General features: G+C 50.8%; 1 non-coding gene across 1 annotated transcript in view; it reads left to right on the forward strand.

Annotated features, from left to right (window-relative positions):
* The first annotated feature begins 4,756 nt into the window (after positions 1-4,756).
* The window catches only part of LOC124560658, a 1,910-nt gene continuing 1,666 nt past the window's right edge, over positions 4,757-5,000 (forward strand). The window contains exon 1 of the ribosomal RNA XR_006969216.1: positions 4,757-5,000. This exon is cut by the window's right edge and continues 1,666 nt beyond it. This is a non-coding gene — a ribosomal RNA (small subunit ribosomal RNA).

Consider the following 5,000-nt stretch of genomic DNA (forward strand, 5'->3'; position numbering starts at 1 on the left):
TTCGACTGGAACCGGATTAAACGTATACACGGCGCTGATTAGTAATAGATAGAGCCATCAGAATACAGATAATGTATACAACTGTCCGTATACATGCTGAAAGACTCTGCTCACAATCACAACCACACGTCAGCCACACACCCTTATCACGCACTACTCTCTGCCTGTAACACGCACACAGACAATATGTAAGCACCAGCATGGAACAACACCCAGTGCATCCTCTCCGCCACATTAGACAATCCACACTGTCATAACCAGACTGGGAGGTCCACTCAGAAAACAGAATATCCCACCCACCCGACAACCACCATTGCTCAGCCAAGCCACCAACACCCACACATGTCCTACACAGGGGTGCACCCAACATCACAATACTGCCTCCTCTCACAGCACACAAACAATGGCAGGAATGAAAGACACAGGTCTGCCACAAGCATGGAATGAGAGCGCCGCCTGTCATGAGCCAAAGGTGCATCCTGACGTGGCAAATCAGATGATGCCGCAGGCATCCACTTACTATAATCACAATCAACAAACCGGCCGCCCCGCCCCGCCCCCCATTAAACCTTTCCTTACAACAATGTGTACCTTAACCTAACCTATATCGTACCGTAACCTAACCTATATCGTACCGTAACCTAACCTATGTCGTACCGTAACCTAACCTATGTCGTACCGTAACCTAACCTATGTCGTACCGTAACCTAACCTATGTCGTACCGTAACCTAACCTATGTCGTACCGTAACCTAACCTATGTCGTACCGTAACCTAACCTATGTCGTACCGTAACCTAACCTATGTCGTACCGTAACCTAACCTATGTCGTACCGTAACCTAACCTATGTCGTACCGTAACCTAACCTATGTCGTACCGTAACCTAACCTATGTCGTACCGTAACCTAACCTATGTCGTACCGTAACCTAACCTATGTCGTACCGTAACCTAACCTATGTCGTACCGTAACCTAACCTATGTCGTACCTTAACCTAACCTATGTCGTACCTTAACCTACCCTATGTCGTACCTTAACCTAACCTATGTCGTACCTTAACCTAACCTATGTCGTACCTTAACCTAACCTATGTCGTACCTTAACCTAACCTATGTCGTACCTTAACCTAACCTATGTCGTACCTTAACCTAACCTATGTCGTACCTTAACCTAACCTATGTCGTACCTTAACCTAACCTATGTCGTACCTTAACCTAACCTATGTCGTACCTTAACCTAACCTATGTCGTACCTTAACCTAACCTATGTCGTACCTTAACCTAACCTATGTCGTACCTTAACCTAACCTATGTCGTACCTTAACCTAACCTATGTCGTACCTTAACCTAACCTATGTCGTACCTTAACCTAACCTATGTCGTACCTTAACCTAACCTATGTCGTACCTTAACCTAACCTATGTCGTACCTTAACCTAACCTATGTCGTACCTTAACCTAACCTATGTCGTACCTTAACCTAACCTATGTCGTACCTTAACCTAACCTATGTCGTACCTTAACCTAACCTATGTCGTACCTTAACCTAACCTATGTCGTACCTTAACCTAACCTATGTCGTACCTTAACCTAACCTATGTCGTACCTTAACCTAACCTATGTCGTACCTTAACCTAACCTATGTCGTACCTTAACCTAACCTATGTCGTACCTTAACCTAACCTATGTCGTACCTTAACCTAACCTATGTCGTACCTTAACCTAACCTATGTCGTACCTTAACCTAACCTATGTCGTACCTTAACCTAACCTATGTCGTACCTTAACCTAACCTATGTCGTACCTTAACCTAACCTATGTCGTACCTTAACCTAACCTATGTCGTACCTTAACCTAACCTATGTCGTACCTTAACCTAACCTGTATTGCGCCTTAACCTAACCTGTATTGCGCCTTAACGTAACCTGTATTGCGCCTTAACGTAACCTGTATTGCGCCTTAACGTAACCTGTATTGCGCCTTAACGTAACCTGTATTGCGCCTTAACGTAACCTGTATTGCGCCTTAACGTAACCTGTATTGCGCCTTAACGTAACCTGTATTGCGCCTTAACGTAACCTGTATTGCGCCTTAACGTAACCTGTATTGCGCCTTAACGTAACCTGTATTGCGCCTTAACGTAACCTGTATTGCGCCTTAACGTAACCTGTATTGCGCCTTAACGTAACCTGTATTGCGCCTTAACGTAACCTGTATTGCGCCTTAACGTAACCTGTATTGCGCCTTAACGTAACCTGTATTGCGCCTTAACGTAACCTGTATTGCGCCTTAACGTAACCTGTATTGCGCCTTAACGTAACCTGTATTGCGCCTTAACGTAACCTGTATTGCGCCTTAACGTAACCTGTATTGCGCCTTAACGTAACCTGTATTGCGCCTTAACGTAACCTGTATTGCGCCTTAACGTAACCTGCATTGCGCCTTAACGTAACCTGCATTGCGCCTTAACGTAACCTGTATTGCGCCTTAACGTAACCTGCATTGCGCCTTAACGTAACCTGCATTGCGCCTTAACGTAACCTGTATTGCGCCTTAACGTAACCTGTATTGCGCCTTAACGTAACCTGTATTGCGCCTTAACGTAACCTGTATTGCGCCTTAACGTAACCTGTATTGCGCCTTAACGTAACCTGTATTGCGCCTTAACGTAACCTGTATTGCGCCTTAACGTAACCGATATTGCGCCTTAACGTAACCTATATTGCGCCGTAACGTAACCTATATTGCGCCGTAACGTAACCCACATTGCCCCTTAACGTAACCTATATTGCGCCGTAACGTAACCTATATTGCGCCGTAACGTAACCCACATTGCCCCTTAACGTAACCCACATTGCCCCTTAACGTAACCCACATTGCCCCTTAACGTAACCCAACACACGTTGGGCCTTAACCCAACACACGTTGGGCCTTAACCCAACACACGTTGGGCCGTAACCCAACACACGTTGGGCCTTAACCCAACACACGTTGGGCCTTAACCCAACACACGTTGGGCCTTAACCCAACACACGTTGGGCCTTAACCTGCTCTGTAATTGTCATACGACGCGTTAAATTAGTGTAGTGTTGCCTAACTGCAACCCCCGCAATATAGTTTGCTACTCGCACTGCCCGGTCCCCAGTGTATCGCTTCATGTTAAACACCTTGCAGCTATACACTGTAATGTGGATGGCAGCAGGACGTACATGCTCAATGCCCTTTGCAGTTGTTCATTGGCATTTGCAGTTGTTCATTGGCATTCGCATGGCGAAGCACTTAGCCTACGCTGTGGTACGGCCTGTGTCAACTGTCCGCTGATGTTGTACGTCCAAATCACACACTGTACTGCACATTGGTCCTCATGTACTGAATGATACATCGTGGTACATGTGACCGTACAACGACTGCGCCAACAACGGCGAACCATGCGGTCCAAATGTTGTGCACTCAGCTACGTGTCGTCTCCCTATAAGAGCTGGATTGCAGTGTGGTATGCCCTGGATGGCGATCAGCATGAGCCGTCTGTTGATGTAGTGGCGCGTGTTGTCAGACGTAGTCGTCTCTTCTCACACACCGTGATAGCACGGTGCACTGCGTTCCACATCTGCGACATGCGACAGAGGCCGGTTGACAGTCGTTCGCGCAATGGACATCGCATACGTACGGGGGCCACCTTCCACGTGTTCGCTAAGCGTGGACATGTTGTTGCGTGTATGTGGGCAGACAGTGTGTCGTGACACCTGACACAGGCATGCAACAATCGTTGAATTTGCAAATGGCGATGGACGCCTACGTTTGCTGGTGACGTTACGCAAATGAACAACTGGTAAACCGTTGTGGTGCGGTTGTTCTCGCTAGGGGTGAATCAGTGATGGCGACGATCGGTTGAGCTACCAACCGGTTGTTGCAGCGATACCCACCATGCCCACGAACGTGAATGGCATGTGGGTGTGAAGCGATACGCGGCGGTGGCTGGGTGGGACCGTCCCCGGCCGGTGAGGGGGGGCCTCCCGGCGTGTTGGCCGTGCGGTGCGTGGGCGCACGCGCTACAGCCGGCTGGTGGGGGCGGCCAGTGGCAGGCGCGCCGGCCGACGGAGGCGGCAGGCGGCGCAGCTGCGCGCCGGCGCACCCTGCACGCGGCGCCGTGCGGCCAAAGTAGGTCCTCGCGGGCCCGGTGCGAAGCGCGGTGGACATCTGCAGTGTGCTGGTCCGATTGAGGACTGTGTGCGCTGAGGATGCGCCGCCGCCCGGCGCTCGGCGCCGCGACGCCGTCTGCTGCTCGGTCGCCTCTGCGGTTCTCGCAGGTGGTTTGTATCGCAGCTGTGCGGACGTGTTGGCGCGTGCGCTGTGCTGGGAGAGTTCGCTTCGGCACCCAAGTGGGGCTTTTGTCCTTCTGTGGCGCTGGCGTTGGAGCTGCCGGTCACCGTAGGTGGCGCGTGTTGTCTCCCGCCGGCAATGCCACGACAGCACGCTCCCGGGCCTCTGTCGGCAGCGGCAAGCTCAGTTGGGAGCACGGGTGGTCGCACCTAAAGCGTCTACTCGCCAAACTCCGGGCGATTGCGCCTCTCTCGAACCCGACCAAGTACTTAGGACGGCGCTGCGCGCCGCCGGGACCTGAGAGGGTTTCGAGGTGTATGGTGCAGGGGAGCTCAGCCTCCTCCTGTTTGCAGAATAATTGAGCGGACGCTTGCGTGTTCGCGCGGGCCCCCGGGACACACTCCCGGGCGGCCGGCTGCTCAGCTCTAGTTGACGCAGCTCCCTGGTTGATCCTGCCAGTAGTCATATGCTTGTCTCAAAGATTAAGCCATGCATGTCTCAGTACAAGCCGCATTAAGGTGAAACCGCGAATGGCTCATTAAATCAGTTATGGTTCCTTAGATCGTACCCACGTTACTTGGATAACTGTGGTAATTCTAGAGCTAATACATGCAAACAGAGTCCCGACCAGAGATGGAAGGGACGCTTTTATTAGATCAAAACCAATCGGTCGGCTCGTCCGG

Source organism: Schistocerca americana, unplaced genomic scaffold, assembly GCF_021461395.2.
Source record: "Schistocerca americana isolate TAMUIC-IGC-003095 unplaced genomic scaffold, iqSchAmer2.1 HiC_scaffold_1102, whole genome shotgun sequence".
Classification (NCBI taxonomy): domain Eukaryota; kingdom Metazoa; phylum Arthropoda; class Insecta; order Orthoptera; family Acrididae; genus Schistocerca; species Schistocerca americana.